At 33.7% G+C, this 21,945-nt stretch overlaps 2 protein-coding genes across 3 annotated transcripts in view; one reads left to right on the top strand and one right to left on the bottom strand.

Annotated features, from left to right (window-relative positions):
- Positions 1 to 21,945, top strand: part of MCPH1 (microcephalin 1) — a 320,845-nt gene that overhangs the window by 199,822 nt on the left and 99,078 nt on the right.
- Positions 1 to 21,945, bottom strand: part of ANGPT2 (angiopoietin 2) — a 59,337-nt gene that overhangs the window by 36,194 nt on the left and 1,198 nt on the right. The gene's annotated exons all lie outside the window — the stretch shown is intronic.

Genomic DNA, 21,945 nt, shown 5'->3' with positions numbered 1-21,945 from the left:
CCAATGTTCATAGCAGCATTATTCACAATTGCCAAGAGATGGAAACAACCCAAATGTCCTTCAACAGATGAGTGGATGAAGAAAATGTGGTATATACACACGATGGAATACTACACGGCAGTAAGAAGGAACGATCTCGTGAAACATATGACAACATGGATGAACCTTGAAGACATAATGCTGAGCGAAATAAGCCAGGCACAAAAAGAGAAATATTATATGCTACCACTAATGTGAACTTTGAAAAATGTAAAACAAATGGTTTATAATGTAGAATGTAGGGGAACTAGCAATAGAGAGCAATTAAGGAAGGGGGAACAATAATCCAAGAAGAAAAGATAAGCTATTTAACGTTCTGTGGATGCCCAGGAATGACTATGGTCTGTTAATTTCTGATGGATATAGTAGGAAATGTTGCTATATTAGGTAACTTTCTTGGGGTAAATGGAACATGTTGCAAGTAAAGCAGTTATCTTAGGTTAGTTGTCTTTTTCTTACTCCCTTGTTATGGTCTCTTTGAAATGTTCTTTTATTGTATGTTTTTTTTTTTTTTAATTTTTTTTTCATACAGTTGATTTAAAAAAGAAAGGAAAGTTAAAAAAAAAAAAAAGAAAAACAAGGAAAAAAAGATGTAGTGCCCCCTTGAGGAGCCTGTGGAGAATGCAGGGGTATTGGCCTACCCCACCTCGATGGTTGCTAACATGACCACAGACATAGGGGACTGGTGGTTTGATGGGTTGCGCCCTCTACCATGGGTTTTACCCTTGGGAAGACGGTTGCTGCAAAGGAGAGGGTGGGCCTCCCTATAATTGTGCCGAAGAGCCTCCTCCTGAATGCCTCTTTGTTGCTCAGATGTGGCCCTGTCTCTCTAGCTAAGCCAACTTGAAAGGTGAAATCACTGCCCTCCCCCCTACGTGGGATCAGACACCCAGGGGAATGAATCTCCCTGGCAACGTGGAATATGACTCCCAGGGAGGAATGTAGACCTGGCATCGTGGGACGGAGAACATCTTCTTGACCAAAAGGGGGATGTGAAAGGAAATGAAATAAGCTTCAGTGGCAGAGAGATTCCAAAACGAGCCAAGAGGTCATTCTGGTGGGCACTCTTACGCACACTTTAGACAACCCTTTTTAGGTTCTAATGAATTGGGGTAGCTGGTGGTGGATACCTGAAACTATCAAACTGCAACCCAGAACCCATGAATCTCAAAGACAATTGTATAAAAATGTAGCTTATGAGGGATGACAATGGGATTGGGAAAGCCATAAGGACCACACTCCCCTTTGTCTAGTTTATGGATGGATGAGTAGAAAAATAGGGGAAGGAAACAAACAAACAAACAGACAAAGGTATCCAGTGTTCTTTTTTACTTCATTTGCTCTTTTTCACTTTAATTATTATTCGTGTTATTTTTGTGTGTGTGCTAATGAAGGTGTCAGGGATTGATTTAGGTGATGAATGTACAACTATGTAATGGTACTGTGAGCAATCAAATGTACGATTTGTTTTGTATGACTGTGTGGTATGTGAATATATCTCAATAAAATGAAGATTTAAAAAAAAAAAAAAGTAGCTATAGAGCAAATTTCAAAGGATATTATGGGTTATAGTTCCACCATATCATTTACCTCCTTCCAGCTATTCCAACACCCCGGCATCTAAACAAGTATAAATGTTATATAAAGTTTCAGTATTCATAGACCTTTGTTCAATCTTACCTTGTTTGTTGCCACCCCTTCCTCTCACTTTATCTCTTTCTCCATCTTCAGGGGTGTCTAGGCAGTGAATATCCTAACTTGTTCATATTGAAAGGGGATGTCAAAAATATGAGAAAGGGGGCTGCATCTGATTGTTGTTCTTAAAGAGACTGTTGCCTCTGGGTTTTAGGACATGTCTGGCTTAGGAACACTCGTGTGGATTTAAGTTTCTGAGAGATAAAACAGTGTATCTTTTATAGCATCTCAGGTAGGGACATAGGTATTTGGGGACTACTTTTGGTAAGGGCATGACATACTGGGGCCATTTGGGATGTCTAGCTGGAGCTTGCATAAGAGAAACCTCCAGGATAGCGTCTCGATTCTGTTTGGGATCTCTCAGCCACTGTGACCTCAGCTTGTTACCTTTCTGTTTTCCCCTTTTGGTCAAGTAGGCTTTTTCAGTCCCTCGCTGCCAGGGCCAGGCTCATTCCTAGAAGTCATGTCCCACATCACCAGGGAGATTCATTCCCCTGGGAATCATGTCCCTCTTGGTGGGGGGGAGGCAGGGGGGTAATGAATTTATTTGCCAAGTTGAGCTTAGAGAGAGAATGGCCACATCTGAGCAACAAAAGAGGTTCCCTGGAGGTGCCTCTTAGGCATAATTGTAGGAGGACTCAGCCTCCCGTTTACGACCTTAACTTTCACAAGAACAAACCTCAAGTCTAGGGCTTGATTTATTGAGTAGTGGGTTCCTAATGTCACTTAATATGCATTCTATCCCAAGATAAATGGTCAGTTTCTTACATTATTTTCACTTAGTTGTACAATCATCATCACTCTCAACTTTAAACAATTATCATAACATAAACCATTCAGAGCTTTTATCAGCTGTTAATTATTCATCCCTAGTATTAGTGTAGTGTTGGTAAGGTATTCCTATTAAATATAGTCTTTAATATGTAATAGGTAGTTTTCCATATACCACTCTGTTGTTAACCCTCTGCACCACTGTCATACCTTGTAAGTATATCATGCTAACACTTATTTAGGTTTGTGGTGCTACTCTGTGGGTTACATGCCTTTAAACAACCATTTACAAACATGTCACCTTCAAGTGTAACTAACACTTATAATCCCATTAACGAACCATAGGCACACCTGACCATTCCCATACCATTAAGTTCAACCTCATTATCATATCTGTATGTATTAGATTATCGTTCCCTCTTCACTAGCTTCTATATCTAGGTCCCCTATAGTCTACCTTGCAAGACATTTATTTTACATTTTTCACAGAGTTCACATTAGTGACAACATACAATATCTCTCCTTTTGTGCCTGGCTTATTTCACTCTGCATTATGTCTTCAAGGTTCATCCATATTTTCATGTTTCATAACCTCGTTCCTTCTTACAGCTGCGTAATATTCCATCATGTGTATATACCACATTTTGTTTATCCACTCATCTGTTGAAGGACATTTGGATTGTTTCCATCTCTTGGCAGTTGTGAACAGTGCCACAGTGAACATCGATGTGCCAATACCTGTTCATGTCACTGCTTTTGGATCTTCTGCTATATACCAAGAAGTGAAATTGCTGGATCATAGGGTAGCTTGATATCTAGTTTTCTGAGGAGCAGCCAAACTGTCTTCCAGAGTGGCTGTACCATTATACAGTCCCACCAGCAATGAAGAAGAGTCCCAGTTTGTCCACATCCTCTCCCGCATTTGTAGTTTCCTGTTTGTTTAGTGGTAGCCATTCTTATTGGTGTGAGATGTTATATCATTGTGGTCTTCATTTGCATCTCCCTGATAGCTAGTGACGATGAACGGTTTTTCATGTGTTTTTTAGCCATTTGTGTTGCCTCTTCAAAGAAATGTCTTTTTATACCTTCTGCCTATTTTATATTTGGGCTGTTTGTGCTGTTGTCATTGAGTTGTAGGATTTCTTTATATATGCCAGATATCAGTCTGTTATCAGTTACGTGGTTTCCAAATATTTTCTTGCATTGCAGTAGCTGCCTCTTCATCTTTTTTACCAATTCCTTGGAGGTACTGAAGCTTTTGATCTTGAGGAGTTCCCATTTATCTATTTTTTCTTTCGTTGTTTATGCTTTGGGTGTAAGGTCTAAGAAGCAACCTCCTAATACTGTCTCTTATATTGAGGACTTTGATCTACTTTGAGTTAATTTTTGTATAGCGTGTGAGGTAGGGGTCCTCTTTCATTCTTTTGGATATGGATATCCAACTCTCCCAACCCCATTTGTTGAAGAGACTATTCTGTCCCAGTTTAGTGGATTTGGGAGCCTTATCAAAAATCAGCTGACCATAGATCTGGGGGTCTATTTCTGAATTCTCATGCAATTCCATTGATCAATATGTCTATCTTTGTGCCAGTACCATGCTATTAAGCTTGTTTTATAAATGAGAAAACTGAGGATTAAAGAACTTAAATGCCTTACCCAAAATCAAGTAGAGGACCAGAGTCTGCCAGGCTGTGACAAAAGTCACAGGCTAAGATAAAATGCTGTTGAATACCAGATGTTGAATGGGATCTTATTTTAAAGCACTAAAGCCCACAGTCAGGAATATGGTGCTAATAGGGAACTAATTCCTTCTGTGTTTGTTGGAGAGTGCTGTTGTAACAGCCACCTTTCTGAAAAACAACAGTATTTCTAATAGATTGAGGAAAGGACAAGGCCAGAGATGAGAAACCAAGGCTGAAATCACCACACAAGGAAGATATAACATAAGCTGAACAATGTTGTAACAGCAAGAGCAACTGAGAAGAGATTCACTTTTAACATCAGCAAATACCCAATTATACATCAGGTATTCTGTAGACTTCTGCCATTTGTCTTGTTCTTTGGATATTTAGTTAAGTTCTCAGTTTAGGAAATGCTAATTTGTTTTCTACAAAAGTAAAAAGGAATTACAAAACTATTTTCTCTTTTTTTAAATGAACTGAATTTTAAATTATTACAAATTGAAGTGTTTTAAATTGAGCTCTAAGAATGAGATTGATAAATTTAGACTACAGTATACCAGGGATTTCTTTTTTAATGAAAATGAAATGTCCTTGCTGTCTCTGAATTTAAGGTACACTGAGAGAAAAAAATAGAGAGCAAATATTTCAAAGGCTTTCTGTGCTAGAAAGAAGCACTGAAACATATGTATATTTATAGTCATATATACATCCATCCATACATATGTATTTGTGCTTAATAATATATATTCATATCTATATCTATGTTTATGTATCCTCACTTCTGTGTGGCATAAAAGACTTTCAGAAGCTGAAAAAAGAAAAGGCATTTGAGCTCTCATTTTATGAATAAGGATATGGGCCTAGATCACAATGCTAGCTAACAGAGTATAAATTAAAACCCTGGTGTCCTGATACCTTGTCCAGCATTCTTAACACTGTGCTGAGACACCTATTCTTGCTATCTTGTTAAAAACGTGCTGTCCAAGTGTTAGCATTTCTACCTTTTCATTTTTATGATTAAGTATTGGTACCAAAGATTCATTATATTTTTATCTTTCCTGTTTCTACCATATTTCTTACTGTTTTGTGTGTTTGCTGAAATCCTGGATAGATTTCTAGGAACAAGATAGTGTAATCATTTTTGAAGCAGGTTTTTGTTGTTTTTTTTTAAAATAAATTAATTTTACACTGTCACAATTACTGGATAAATGCTTAAAAAAAAAAAAGGATCTAGTATACTAAATAATACTAAAGGAAAATACTAAAAAAAATTTAGATGATTTTTGTCTTGAAGATACTGTCAAACTAGTTTGCTGTCCTTTTTACACATGGCAGGACACTTATGTTTGTTCTTTTAAAAAAGAAGTGGAGGTTGGAGAAGGGACTTGGGAGTGCAGATGGAAATGCTTGAGAAATCATAGAGTTGGGCCCTTCCTGCCCTGCTGAGTGTTGCGACCTTCAAACAGACTCTGGCCAAGCTTTTCTGGATCTTTATATCCTCTTTTTGCTAGCAAACCAAAAGGTGGAAAGAATTATAGTGGACAGAATTTTTGAAATGGTATTAGAAGATGTTCAAAATGCATAGTATTAATTTACATGAAAACTTAATGATAAAGTATGCCTTTTTTTGTATACAAAGATGTACTACTGACCCACTTTCAGGAAAATAAGTGTTTCGAGTTATTTTACTGAATAGGAATATAGCTCTGTTATGAATTGTTCATATTCTTTTGCCTGAACACCACTGTATCTGTTTTATTGGGTTAGAATAATTTTAATAAATTTATACAAACATATTTGTACACTTTCCATGGAATTGAAATTTCTATGAACAAATTTCTGTACATCATTCTATGTAATGATGCATTGTGTATGGTGAGGGGAAAACTCCATGAACTTCATTTAGCATCATGCTCTAATCAGTTAAGTAAAGCTGCCCAAATGATAAATGATAGTTTTTACAGTTTAATGCTTAGGAAATTTTTGGGAAAGTATGTTCTTTTCATATTGATTTTCCTGTTCATAAAACTGAAGCTGCAGCTTTTTTTGTTTAATTATTTTAAAATAGCTAAAGTTCTGTTTTTCTGAATCATTTAGAAGGGAAAATATACCTTTTGTTCTATATTAGATTATCTTTAATTTGACCTCTGGTTCAGTTCCCACTCTAACAAGTACAAGTTTTTCGTATTTTCGTATTTATTTACATAATTTCAGTCCCCTTGTGTGTATATACTTTAAGGAATTGTACATCTGCTTGTCCTTTGCAGAAGCTAAAAGCGATCAATCTTTTTATAACTCACAGTAAAAATAAAAATTATTTAATTAGGCTGTATTTTGCACATTAATTTTTAAAGTTGTAAGTGTATTTCTTAAGCATTTTAACAAAACTTATTTTAAACCAGATCAACAGTAGAATTTTGTTGTTAGTAATAAGCAATTCAGCGAAAGCAAAACACTGAGTGATATTCAAAACAAGTTATGTGGTAAGACATAGAATAATGTGACTTTTTTTTTTTTAAACTGTCTCTCTTTTCTTATTTCTTGGCCTGAAATTTAATAAGAAGTGTATTAAGTATATATCTAGGTACTTAAAATTCACCTTTTGAAATTTTGATAGCTAAGCTGGGATGGCTATTTACTTTGAAAATTCTTAGAAAAACCCTTGAGTATATTCCACATCTATCCATGGCAGCTCTACTGCAGTTGAACAAATATGTTCTGTAAACCACATGCACTGTGTTCTGTGGATTACTGTAGTTTAATCTGCTAAGAAGAGAGATTTGACTGGGAAGTACAAATAGTGATTATGACTTTGGGTGAGTCATTTAGCTTCTAAATATGTCTTCCAATGACCCTAAATAAGAGAGTACCTTACTATAAAATACATGTTGTATCAAACGTCTCTTTACAAAATAGCAGTTCTGGGGATGATGTTGTTTATGATTCATTTTCAGAGGGAATTGATTCCAAACTTTGTTTCAGAGGTGTGTTATTTATGTATTCCAGGAGTCACCGTCTCTCTGATGATTGAATATAAACAGTTGGACACAAATTTGGCCATAAAATGAAGTTTTCACTCCTCCATAAGGAGTTTAAACACACATTATTTTATTTATGTAGGATTACTGTTACTTGAAGTCATTTTTGCATGTAACTTCACAGTAAGAAGGAATTTATTTGAATATACATCAATATGTCATGAAACTTTCTTGCATATTAATTTGCTATATATAAATTCTATTGAACTGTCCAAATCATGACGAGTTTTCTTTGCCATTTATGTGATATTAAATTAAAACTGCTATGTAACATTCTTTGGTGAGCTCTTCTCACTTGTTCTTTCATCACAGTAGAACTATTGTAAATTTTGCTCCTTGAAGACCAATAAGTGATGTTAATGCACTACAATTTGATTTTTTTAAAATATACAGTGAATTGTTGTTAAAATTAAATGCTGTCACAGATTTGTTGAGTAAAAGAAGCCACACACAAGAGTACTTAGTACATGATCTCATTTACATAAATTTTAAGAATAGATAAAACTTGATGATAGAAGTCAGAATGATGATTTCAGGGAGGTGTATGGGAAGGGGATGCTAAGAGAGCTTATTGACTGGGAAGGAGGGTGGGAGAATCTTCTAGGGTGCTGGGCGTGTTGTATACCTTGGAGCTAGTTTTATAAATGAATTCATATTTTAAAAGTTCATCAAGCTGTAAATTCAAGTTTAATATACTTTATACACTTTCTGTATTTTATACCTCAGTGAAAAGAATTTTAAAAAGGAAAAGATATTTTTTAAATGAAATGTTTAACAAATTTTGATGTGATTCTGTGGTCACCATTACTGCAGATGATTTTATTTACCTCTGTCTGCAGCTTTCATCTGGGAATAGCTAAAATACGGCCTGAAGAAATTAACATTGGAAAAGTAATTTTAAAATGACTGTGTGTAGTGAGCTTTGGATTAAATCATTCTAGCCTCCTGACGAAAGTTAAAAGTATTCAGTTAGGTAAATTAGTAATCTAATGTTCTAAAACACTGTACTTCCTGGATCAAGCATAAAAGGAATTTGCTCTTGGAAGACCAAGAAAGAATTCACTAAGTTCCCATTAGTCTAAAAATAAATAATAAATAAATAAATGTCTGAGTCATGTATTGCATCTTGTTGGAGTTCAGTAGCTTCCAGTCTAGGAAGAAAATGAGTTACGCTATGAATAGTTGTTCCACCCATTGCCCATTGCAATGAATACAAAATTACTCTGAGAAAAGTAAAATAGATGAATTGGTCTATTGAATTTAATTATATTTTGAGTTACTGTAATTCAAGTAGTTCTTGCTTTTGAGCAGCATAATAGAAACCTGAATAAAGTAGCTATATGTTGAATTAAGGTGTGGAAGATGTTATATTTTTAGCAACATTTGTTTCTTTGTAATTTTTGAAACTGTTATGGAATAGTCATTACAGCACGCATTTTGGAATCAAACATACATGGGTATGAATCCTAACTCTGCTCCGTATTAGCTACTAGTGCAACATTTTTAACCTCAGATTTCTCACCAGTAAAATGGGTATTTACATACCCACTGTGCTCTGTTAATGTGACAATTAAATGGAATAAATTAGCATAGTTTCCAAATTGTGCAATGAGTCATCTTGTGTCAGTGCAGCAAACTCGTAGGAGTACTGTAAGAAATTTTATATGTTCAAGGGAAACCCAACAATACTTAACATCTTTCAGACACTGTAAGAATTAGTAGCTCAGGGTAGCTCAAAGTTTCAACATTATTAGATTGTGCTAGTGTGTAAAGCTGGGTTTTTGGTGGGAGCTATAATAAAAAGCAAGTACAACATGAAAATCAGTGTGAAACTGTAAATAAGGATGGCACTATCCAATCTGATTCTAAGGTTTGAGAAGCTGGGCAGTGCCTAATAGCCATATATATTCCTTTAGTGTTGTGGTTGTTTAAGATGAAATTAAAACATTATTTTTTTCTTTCAATTTATGTGTATTTTTATTTTCATTTGACTTCTTAATCATCAGGACATAAATACTTAAGCTGTTTGTACTATTTAATAAATGTAACTGTTAGGTATTTCTCTGCATCTAAAGGTATCTGAGATGCAAAGGGCACTGTGAACTGAGAAAGTTTGAGAACATCTTGCTTAAAGCCTTGCATTTAGTAGGATGTTAATTCAGTCCACCCTCTTCTTTCCCTTACCCCAATCCAGATATTGTCTTTAATTGTAATCTCTATGATTTGATATGTTTATTGGGAAGCCAGTAAATCAGAAAGAACTAGTAAATTGTACAAGGTTCTCATTAACAGCTTTTAAAATCATTTAAGAAAAACAACTGCATTCCTTGAAAGCTAGTTGGTTGGCCCTGTGTCTCCTTTTAGACTAACAACTTCATGCTCATAAAGTATAGTGTACTTCAGGAGAAGCATGCATATGTTCTGTGAAATAGCATGGTCGCGTACAGGCTGATGTGTTTTTGGTAGTATGGTGAAAGTAGAGAACAAGTGCCAGTTTCACAAAATTAATGTGGTGTATTTCTGCATGTAATTTTTAGTTTGCATACTTGCCTTCCTCATTTGTTTTAAGTTGAACTTGTTTTATAACATTAAAGTATAAAGAAAAGCCAAGTTTACTTGAATACCAAAGCAATTTGGGAAGTAGATTTTCAGTGTGATTCTCCAAATGCTTGTGGTAAAAGTACAAGGGACTTGAATCATTTTCCCATAATTAACTTCAGTTCTTGGAGGTCTGCCCCTCTCTCTCTAACCCCTACTGCCTTGCATGCATGTCTATTCCAATGCAAGCTAGTGGAAAATTCCTATCCCCTTTCACTCCGCTGCCATGAGTTATAAAAAGCATGTCATTCAGAACTGACTTTTACTTTTGCATGCTTGAATTTTTACTCACAATTTGAAGGGGAAAAGTCATTTCAAGACAGATTTTTCTATTTATCAATGGGGTAAGGGGCCATGCATCACTTTGGCCCCCGTAGAATGGTTGGCCCAGTTTGCTTCATCTTTAAGGGGTCAAGTATTTATATCAACTCACGCTTGTGATATACATGATAGTATATAACAATGCATCACACCAGCACCTCTTTTTCATAGCCAAAATGACACTCAGTCATAGAAGTCACTTAAGATTCCCATCTTAACTGACTCATTCAGTGGGAACAAATAGTTCACACAACAGTGGGAATGAGGGGTGAGGGTGAGCACAGGAAGAAGAGAGCAGTTGCAGAGGTTTTCCTATTGTTAGGGTTGTTGTGTTTTTTTAAAATCAAAATATGAGTCATCTTATCCTCATTTTTTGACCAAAAATCACTGTGGTTACTGCTATGATTTTGGTCTTGACTCCTCTACAAGCCAGTTTAATTTTATCAGTGGTAGTGAATTCTTGAAAGCTTCCCCCAGTTGTAGAAATTTGGTTTCAAATTAAAGTGGTCTAAATATCAGCTTAAATTTTGTGGTTTAGCATCTTTATTGAATCTCCTTGGCAGAAGGACCAACACTGGGGCTTTGGCTCTCTTTGGGAATGAAATTATGAGTTAGTTGGTTCCACTGGAATCTTGGCCCTATTCTGGAGTTACTTTAGTAGTACTTTGCCTTTGGGAGGCCACAGTTAGAACATAAATGAAGATTTTTGTCCAAAATGCCTTTCCTGCATCCCAGAATTTGCAAGGTGATATTTGTAGATAAAACATTGCTCATTTACTTGCTCCTGAATCCCAAACCATTAGTCCCCTGGAGCTTGGGTGCCTTCATTAAAATAAACAAAATTAAAATTTTTTTTAAAAGTCCATGTTAGCCTAGGAAATTCCCTGAAAGTGACTGTGGTAAACTTGGAATTGGGGTTTGAATCCTAATTTAAATTCTTATTCCCAGTGGCCACTAGATCTTCTCTGGCCAACTTCACTGAAGCAGCTCTTGATTTTTCATGGCTTCATTATTATGCATTTCAGAAGGCCCAATAACAAGTCAAGAAGCAAAATCAGACCACCTGGCACAGAGAGGAGCTGATATGAGCTATAGTTCAGAAGGTACATGTATTGGGTTTTCACAATGATGATCATCAGTCATACAAGTTGAATATTATGCTTCATACAAGTTGAAGTATAATTAGAAAGATTTGAAAAAAGAAAGGAAAATCCTAGTGCTCACAGAAACAAAGCTCCAATCTCGAAAATAGTGTGTGACAAACACATCTCTTTGATATTTCTGGAAAATTAAGGGTGCTGTCAAGGAGAGTCAAAGGTTTGAAAGACCAGAATGAATAATGGATTGATACTTATCGGATCCTTTTCCTTTGTCTCCACCCTTTTTTCCCTATTGAATGTCTACACAGTTCCCTCTTTCTTTAGTCATCTGTTATACTTATTTCAATATCTCCTTGTTAACTACAGATTGTAACCATAGGGGAATATATTATGTTTGACCAGTACTTAAGTTAATTGAGACAATCTGTTCCTTAAAAGCTCTTTTTGGGCAACCCAGGAATAAACAGTGCGACCACTCAACATAAATCCTAAAGAGTTGATTTCATTGTAAGGTAGATAGTCTTGGAACTCATTTAGAGCAGCTTTAAGTCAATCCAACTCTAAGGATTCCAAAGATAATAGTACAAGAAAAACAATATAGGATTTGTCCAATTAAGAAGTGTTGGCTTCCATAGAAGAAAACAAATGTTCATCTACAGTAGAATAGGTACATAAATTGTATACCATCTCTATGACCTAGAAAGGTACTTAACATCTCAGAGTTCATTTCCTCAGGGGTAAAGTAGAGACGATAATATCTACCAAAATTGGTATTCTCATTGTTTCCTATTGGTCTTACTCATGATAACAGGCATGCTTTGGATGTGACAGTTTGTGTGTAGTGTTAAAATGGTAGGTTTTGGGAGAATGTGGTGAAGTGTGTTTGCTTTCCTGAGCCACATAAAAAGATGTGTAGATTTTTATTCAAATCTTTTAAAAATCTGTTTTATTGTAAGAAACAGTGAAATTAAACTTTACATTAATTTTGCCAGCTATGTACCTTCTGATAAGTTGTTTAACCTCTCTTAGCTTGAGTTTCTCCAACTATAAAGGAAGAAAATATTATCTACTTTAAATGGGCTATCATGAAAATTAAATGAGATAATGTAGCAACACAGTATGTACCTGGCAAATGTCAGCTGCTGTCATAGTGATCATCATGATTACCTTAATCATTTTACAATAAAAACTACCTGTAGACAAATGGCAGAAAGTGCTTCTCTGTGTTTTGACCTCTGGTGATAATGAACAGTATCCTTTTTAGCAAGAACTCAGAAGACTTCTTTTTTTAAACTTTATTTATCAAAAAAAAAAAAAAATTTTTTTTCAAACAAAACAAAACAAAGGAATAAGAAAAACAAATAACCTAAAATAACTACATTGCTCAGTAGACTTTTTAAACAAACAAGCGAACGATGCTGGCCTCATAGAAGTGAGCTAAGTCCAGTTGTTTTTGAGGAGGTGTAGTGGTGCTAGGTAGATATTTTCTTTTGCCATTGTCTTCCATAGCTGCTATAACGTCTGACTCTGTATTGACCTTTTTTGTGATTTAGGATTTTGAATCACTAAAAACTGAAATGGATAATGTGTCCCAATTAGGTAGAGTTATTTATTCATCAAATATTTTTCATCCTTTTTTTCATTCTTATCCAGAAACAGTTTATTCTAATGACAGTGGTATTTCAGGATGAAGAAGGGGAAAGGAAAAGTGGCATATCATCAATTAATTCAATACATTGCAGCTGTAAAACCTTTGTGGTGTGGGGCAAATGAATCATACAGCAATAAATTATATGTATTTTTAAAATTGTTTACTTAAAGGAAAAAGCATATGTGCAGTAATTATGTTTATCTGTTAGCAGAGAACCATATTTGGAAATATGGACAATTAATTACACATCACAAAGTGACCAGTTGTTATTTGAGGGAATGGTGTTTTGATTAGTCTTTTTTTAATCTCATAATATAATTATCCCAACCATCACTGTTTTTAAGAACATTTCACTGTTACAGTTAAGTTCAAAACAATTCTGGTCAGGAATTCCTGTCATTAACACTTTATTAAGGTAGGCCTGATAACCTTTTTTTGTTTGTTTGATTTTAGGAAATTTAAGAATCCATTCCTGAGTAGTTAAAAATAGTAAGGAATTTTGTATACACACACCAAATGTTAAGCATAGGTAATTAGTTTATGTTCTAAATTTGGTGGTTTTGTTATTCAGCAAAATAAAATAATGTATTCTCTCCAGTTGCATTTTTGCGCCAAAATTTCCCATTAAGAAGACCAATTTTAAGGTACATCTATATGTAATAAATTTTCAAGATTCCAAAGCCTAGATAATAGTTAATAAAACTCAAAATAATACTTCAGTTATCTTCAGACTAATGTTTATAATTAACTAGGCAATAATGGAGAGTCAATAATATCATCTGTTGATTCCAAAAATCTGCTAGCAAAGAAAATGCTTTCAGGAACCCAGAGAAAATCAAAGGAAGTAGTGCCTCCTAGTAATTCTGAATTTGTTCTACCAAGATCTGTGGGCTGATTAGTTAACCCCAAAATGCCTCCTCGGAAGGTAGTTTTGAGCTGTGCTGTAACCCTCCTTTTAGTTCTTGCCTTCTTGTACTATAAAAACAATAAGCAGCAGAGCAGCAATTGCTTGATACTCAATGAAACCTGATATGATAAAAATAAATTCAATAATAAAATATGAACATTTTAATGGGCTCATTGCATTACATGTGAGCACAATAGGAACGTAGGCCAGTTCGTTTAGATGTCATGTAGTGGGCAATTTTGGAGTACAGTGTTTCTACAGACAGACATTAAGTCATGATATACAGAATAAAGGCATTTTATACATGCACTTATGATAGTCCTTTTCAGTGTTCAAAGGAAATTCATTATCTTTTAGAGTGAAGATGTGCTTTGAGGTTATATCTTTGAGAAATCATTTAACTCTCAAGTACTATAAAACATTAGATTTACCTTTTTTTCAAGGAAATATTTATTACCACCAGATAATTCATTTAACCTAGTAAGATTACATGAAATTATAATCTTTAATTAATGTGAGATATAGTACCCATCTTGATAAGTATTTCTGCTATTGATATTAAAATTAATTATAATTATATCTCTGCAAATGTGTAGCATCTTATAGTTTCCAAAGCACTTTGGCATCTGTCATTGTGTTTGGAGCTCATAACAATCCTATAATGTCACCAATGTAGGTAAGAAAACTTGTACAGTTTTTTAAGATATGCAGTGGTAGTTGCAGCCAAGTAATTTAGTTGAATAAGGCAAGATATCACTAAAACAATTATATAGTTATTCCTGCTTTAAAAAATCAAGGAACAAATAAAACAACAACAAAGACTTTTCTTATGTAACTTTGGATCACACCAGTAATCCTAGCCAGCTTTCACTAGGTCTCTGAATGGTTTACATAGTTCAACATGCACCCAAGAAAATAACTTCAAAGGCATGCTCATCTAATAATAAGAATATCAACTTCATTTGTAAATGTGGTTTATTTTAAATTTAGATTTCTTTGAATCTGAACAATTGTGTCCAAAATCTATCTTCTTTCAGGATTAAATGCCTTTATTTGAAATATGGTAGAATGTGAATATATCACCTCCCTTTGTTCTAGTTTAGCTAAATTTCTGAGGCTGGCCTGGGCCACAAATGAAATCCCTGAAATGGTCACAATAATTTCATTTCTTCCTTTTCCTTCTGATGGTGCCTTAAGGGCCTTAGAGTTTCCTAAGGCAGAATGAAATGGGCAGCTTTTTCTCAGTTCCCTTTTCACCACATCTTGAAAGAGAAAGGCTGTCAGACTAAAGGTCCTTATTAAATTGCACATGATTAAGCCAGTTATTTCAAGGAGTATGGCATCCTTGGTATGGGTTTATGAAATAAGAATTTTTCACTACTTATTTTTCCCCTGTGCTTTGGGCAGGCAAAATAGAAATCTTCCTTATGTAGAATAATCAGTCAGATACTAAATGCTAACTAGTGACATTCAAAGGCAAACCCATAATTCTGGTTTAATCTTCATACCTGAAATTTTCTGGAATAGTCATAATAAAGGTGTTAATGTACATCCTGGAATACTGACTACTTACTTCAAGATAGGAAGATGTAAGTGGTAGGTCTTGTGACATCAACCAGATTTAAGTCACTCTGGTTGAATAGCCTATTTTACTTCATGAAGAGCGTTAATATATGAGCAAATGTTAATATATGCCCCAGTTGGTCTAGATGGAATGTGACCAAAACTGAGAAATGAAGAGGATTGGATGCTAGCTTCCATTTAATACTTAAAACCAGTAGTTTGTATTTAAAGGACCAATAAGTATTATAACAATTCAGCACATATAAAATGATGAATTCTCTAGGAGATTATGTAAACATAATAAAATAATGTATTTCCCAAGACTTCTACATCTGGGTATATCTTCCCTTAAAAATCTCCATTGTCCATGAAAAATTATAAAATTGCATGTTAAAAAAAATGGCAGCTCTATTTTTAATATAAATAATTTATTTTTAAATATTGAATAGTAATACTTTGTAATGTTAAGTTGTTGCATTATTATAAACATTCAAAAACTAATTTAGAAATGTGGAAGGTTGCTCAAAAAGAGAAATGAGGCTCATTTTGGAGCAAAGTACTTGCCGTCACAGGATAACTCAGGGAAGGGTTCTAGAAAGGTTTTAATTAGGTTCTAGTTTAATTGCAAAGATAATGGTTTTAGCTGTTTGAAGGAATGATGATGTTAAAAGGATTAGGTTCACTTCTCAGGAGATTTTTAACAGAGTTCACATCTTTTGTCAGCTGGTGCATGCCAGGATTAGGATAACAAAGAAAGGTGATTTCATGGGGAAATATCTAATGTAAATGAAATAACGATTTAAAAGCTGACAGCTAGCACACCTGACTTCAGGTGGTAGAGGATGTACATAGGTGCATATAATAAGTCCTACAGTATATACAGTATGTTTTAGATTAATTATATGCACATAGGTATACATATATACACTAAATATTAAGAATGGTTATTTCAGAATGGTGTAATTATATATTTATTTTTTGTGCCTTTTTTGTATACTCTAAATTTCCTACAATAAATTTGTATTATACTCTAGCAATCAGGAAAAATGGCCATTCAAAAATAGTTTTAATTGAATTTCTTTTTATAAGAGGCTTTAATGTAGTGATGACTACATTACTACTTTCCCTACTTTCCACCCATCCACCTCCAACACTCTTGATCCTCTTACCTTGTTTTTTGGTTTCTTCTTTCATTTATTTATTTATTTTGTTCTGTCAGACTTATCATTTAACATACTACATATTCTGACCAAAAAATAGTGGTATAATATAGTATGTCCCTACAAGGGCAAGAACCTTTTTTTTTTTTTCACCCTCACTGATATATCCCAAGCACCTAGAACACTACTGACTGCCTGGACAAAAGAAATATTTTTTGAATGAATAAATGAACTTTAATGACTCCTGCCCTGCAATATAAAGCTCCAAAAAGGGGTGGGAGGGATTATTCACTCACTCATTTCAGTGAACTAAGAAATAATGCTATACTTCAACACATCCTTGTAACCACTGATACTTCTCTCAACAATTTTCTTTAATTTTTCCAGCCCTATGGAAAATTCTGCTTTTTGTCGTAGGAAGGGATATACATGCTTTTCTTTGTTTGTTTTTCCTCTTTAGGTAATCTAAGCAAGATTTCTAAGCTTCAATTTACATTCATATTATCTATCATGATTTATCTTTATAAGTGATAAAAAATCACAAAAATAGATGTAATTATATCTACTATACTTGTTCTAGAGATATTCTTATGACAAAATGAGGTAAAGTATAGAAAATACCTTAAAATTTTTAGGTATCACTCAATTGCTGCCCCAATTATTATATTACTACTGTTACTTTAGTGATAAAATCTTCACTTTATACCAGAAGATTTTCTAAAATAATTTAGGAGGAAAATCTCATTGCCAGGTTCCTTCAAGTCAAAGAAGTATGTAGTGAAAGGAGTAGGAGTTGGCTTACTTAAGATAGGCACCTATTTAATTATTTAGACCTTATCGATTGCCCAAATGATGCCTATTTTAAAGTGTCCATCTTATAGAACAAATATGTATATACATATATATATATATATTTATGTGCATTTGTAAGAGAGAGAGAATAATTTGCCTGCTGAGTTGTCATTATGATTAAGTAATGTAGACATTCTGCAAATTATGAACACCTGATTTGTGAACAACCTATACACGTTAATGATTCATTGTATGTAACTCTCTTAATCTAAGATCAGGAAATCTGCAAATCAGGTCCCTAATGTCATTTGGGGGCCAGAATATGGAAATGTATAAACCATGTCATTTCTTCCCTGTCAAAACCATGATACCATATACTTCCTCTTTTCCTTGTCTTCCTCTCTCTGTCTGATACACACACACACACACACACACACACAAGTTGAATCCATATTCTCCTTTACCTCAGTCTTCCAAATTTTGTTCTTTTTTCCTAAATAAAATCTATTTCTACCAACCTCTTTTCATGTCATTTGTGAACCAAAAAATATTCTGGTCATGGCATAATGCTACTATAATGCCACTGTAAATGTTTCAAAAAGATGGACCCTAGATTTTTATTAAATTTGTCATAATAAAGGTATAGTTTAAATCTCTAAATCCCAATCTCAAGGAAAAGGACTGAAGATTAGGGGAAAAGATAATTTACTTCCTATTTTCTACCTTTTTAATTGTTTGACTTTTTTATTTTTAGTTTGCCCACACACATAACTTTCATAGTATTTTAGTTTTACTTTTTTAATTATCCATATGGTGATAGGTTTTATTTCAACCTTTTTTTTTCACTTAAAAATATATAATATTTCAGTTATTTTATGAATTAAAATAGACACTACAGGTCAGCCTGACCATCTAATCACCGTTTATAAGGGCATTATCCTTTTAAAATTCCATATATAGTAGCTGGTTTACAGGGAAACTTTCGGATTACAACTTATTTATAAACCTGTTATAAAACCTGTTTTATAAAACCTGTTTTAAGGAAATAATAGATTTTTTAATTTTCAGTACTGAGACTTAGATTATCTAGTGTCTGTCTAAACAAGAAGATATAGTAGTCATGCGCACAAGTCCATTTCCTAGTTATAGACTCTGCCGGCAAATGATCATCTCTCCATAGTGTGAAACCTAAATAGTTAATCCAATTACAAGAATTAATCCAATGTAAAATGACAGACAACACAATTTAGTAAGGGGATGCTTGTTTATAGAAAGTTAATATTATATGTATGTATACTATATATAATGACTATATAGTAAACATATTACAGTTTCAAATTGTATATAGTAAGTATATGGTGCTATATATATATTGCATAATATATATGTTATAAACATAATATTTGCACTTTCCAAAGTTAAACATGCTGTTCTTCCCCACTATAGTGAAATTTTTACCATCTGCTTATCCGTTACTATAATGATATAATTAATATAATAACAGTAATTGTTTTCTTGTGATCTTTACTGGAGGGTTTAATCAGTTTATCTGAAAGCACTAAATTTGCTTCTAATATTGAACATGGTCATGTTTCATGATTCAGGATACAACATGAGTACAAGAATGGCTTTTCTCCACTTCTGTGGTAGATTATTGGCTATGTATATGATGGGATATGTTTTCTTTTCTTTAATGAACCAAACTTCTCTGGATATAAGGAGTTTTTTGTGCTACACATGATAAAACACAAACACACAAATAAAATCCCCTGGAAGGCTCAGTTCATCTATCAACTTCTCATCATCAGTTTTTCCCATTTATAGCATTTTTTTTTTAAAGCATCACTACATTGTTCACCATACATCAACTGATGAATGGTAGTTCTTTAATAGAGCTTATTAAAATGATATATTGTCATTACTTTTAAAGAAAAAAAAGGTAGCAATTCAGGTTTACAGATCTCAGCCTATACTTGTGGCTTTAGGAAATATAAGATGACAGGAAAGTTTTACATGAATTTAATAGGCATTAGTTTCATTGTTAAATCATTCTGTTTTAAAGTAGCAATGGAGTGTGCAGTCATTTATAAAACATAAGGTATTCATCCGTGTGAAATAGTTGTTTATTTCCTTTCCACAGTTCCTCTAATTGAAAAAATATACATATTTGTTTTCCTAGCAAAATACATTTTCCTAAGTTATTTTTCAGTTTTTATAAAGTGTGTTTAATATCACAGGGACAGAGGTTTAGAATAGTTGTAGCATTAGCAAGGGAAATGTACATGTAGTCATCATGGTGTATTTAGTGACTAAGTGTCATGAATTTATCTCATCCTTGCTTAACCACTAAGCGGCAAATGAACCTTCTCCTGTATTGTTCCATTCATGTTCCTCTGCACTCATTCAGAAGTCTGAAACTTCCTTTGGCTGACAGATTAAAGGGGCAGTGTGAGATCTTTTGATGATGTGCAAAACAGCTTTCTTAGCTTAAGCTCCTTAGACTATGGTACCCACTCAGAAGTTGAAAATACTATTCATTTGCCCTAAAATTAACCAGAAAACTTGGTCATATTTTCCTTCTTGACAAGTTATTAAGTTTCTTAAAAGTGTGAAGGTTTATTCCTTTTTCCCTTATTTTTAGTGTTGATAATGAATAGAAAGGAAATATGTAAACATAAAAAATAAACAGCCCTAAAGGAAAGGAAATATATAAAACATAAGAAAAAACACAATTGTGCTTTTTCTTTCTGGGATAATCTATCAATAGTTGCTAGATTGTGAGATTGATCATTTAATTACGTGACTTATCTGTCATACCATTATATATTATTTTCTTCCATATGAGGAAAACACTGTTTATCACAGGTGACAAAACACATAAGAAACAGAGGTTATGTTTAACCACTTTGAGTTTCATATGTTGTTCTGTTTTTTTGTTTTTGTTTTTGTTTTTTGTTTTTTGTTTTTTGGGTCTTGTTCCTAAAACAGAAACCTGTAAGCCAAGTTAGTGAGAGTACAAATTAACTTTCTCAGGTGCACATCTTAAATCACTGAGACCAGAGAGAACAGGTGTTAAGCAGATGAAAAGATAAACATTAAATCATTCTTGGTGACATTTAGCTACATAGCTAAAGAAGGAATTTTGAAACACCATTATTCTACTGATCAAATATTTACTAATTGAACCTAGAAAGGAAGAAATCTTGTCACCTAATGTAGCATTACTTGTCTTTTTCCTTCTTCAAATAGTTTCTTGAAGACCCAAGAGAAGGGGATAGTTTATCTAAGAAAGAAATATGAGCTTTGCTTATGGAGTTTCAGGTATTCCTGATGTGCTCTTAATTAAGCAAATACAATTTAACAATCCTGAATTTGGCAAAGCATTGTTTTATGCTCTTTTACTGTTTATTTTAGGAAATGACTTACCAGTTGAGCAGATTAGAATGTTTACTACTATATTTCTTTCATCCTTCACTGAGGCTGTTAGCATTGGCCATTAACCATTAACCATGCCACAGTAAATGTAGAGAGATTATTAAATGTGAGCATAATGATTTAAAAAGAAATAGAAAGCTTTGAATTTCTCATATATTTAGAATACAGTTTGTCATTCAAATATGTGAACCTGTGTTGCTGCATATTTTTTTAAGTTTAGCATTGTTATTTAAATATCTATAGGTTTTGGATTTAAAAAGGGCATACTACAGTGACTTTCTTAAGAAAGGAGAAAAACACTGGAGAATTTGCCCAGAAGGGATAGTGATGATAAAGATATAATGACTTTTATATTATCTACATTTGACAGGTGTTTTTGATAAATCGTGTAAGTTTTGTTGTTTTCAGATCTTTGATTTTAAGCAACTGTTCTTGTTGCAGTGACCAGTAGTGGTGAGTCCGTTCATTCATTTAGGCTTATGGCTCAAGTAATGATTTAGTTGTTTCCTCTCTGATGGAAGGGGAGTTAATGAGAAACACAGATTAGGATCTAAGATCTATTCTGAGATTAAGATAAATTGTCCTAACAGAAAGCTTATGGTGAAATGAAAGATTGGGAAAATAATTATACTTTTCTAGGGCAAAATGTTGAATGAGGCTAACAAACTTTTAAAGATTTTTACGTGGCTTTAAATAGTCACATTCTCTACCATGTAACAGTTTCCAATGTAATGTCATCATTATAATACTTAATCTACTATATTTGTTTAAACTTCCTTTGGAATATATAAGTCCATATAAAGAAAAATTCCAGGGTGATTATATATATATATATATATGTAGTTCCCAGGTTTGCATGTGAAAATCGTCTTTTGTGAAAGAAAAACAGAACTTTCAATATCCTATTTTGGTTAAACTCTCTATAAAAAGTCTGTGAAACAGTGGAACAATCATAGCCCCAAGTACAAACCATCAGACCATCTTGTCATGGCATAAATTCAACATAACTGCCCCTGAGCATTAGTCCCACATGAGTATATTTTCAAAGCCAGTTGCTGGAATTGAAATGTGGCTGCAGTACTGAATCCCTTAGGGACGCTCTGAAAATGTACCACCGTTTACAAATGACAAGTCCTTGGGGGTAAAGCACTGAGATTCTGAGAAACATGAGGTCTGTTTTATTTAATTTCCTC

The sequence above is a fragment of the Choloepus didactylus genome, chromosome 20, assembly GCF_015220235.1.
Source record: "Choloepus didactylus isolate mChoDid1 chromosome 20, mChoDid1.pri, whole genome shotgun sequence".
NCBI lineage: Eukaryota > Metazoa > Chordata > Mammalia > Pilosa > Megalonychidae > Choloepus > Choloepus didactylus.
Note: the sequence above shows the minus strand (reverse complement) of the source record. Positions and strands in the feature narration are given on the sequence as shown.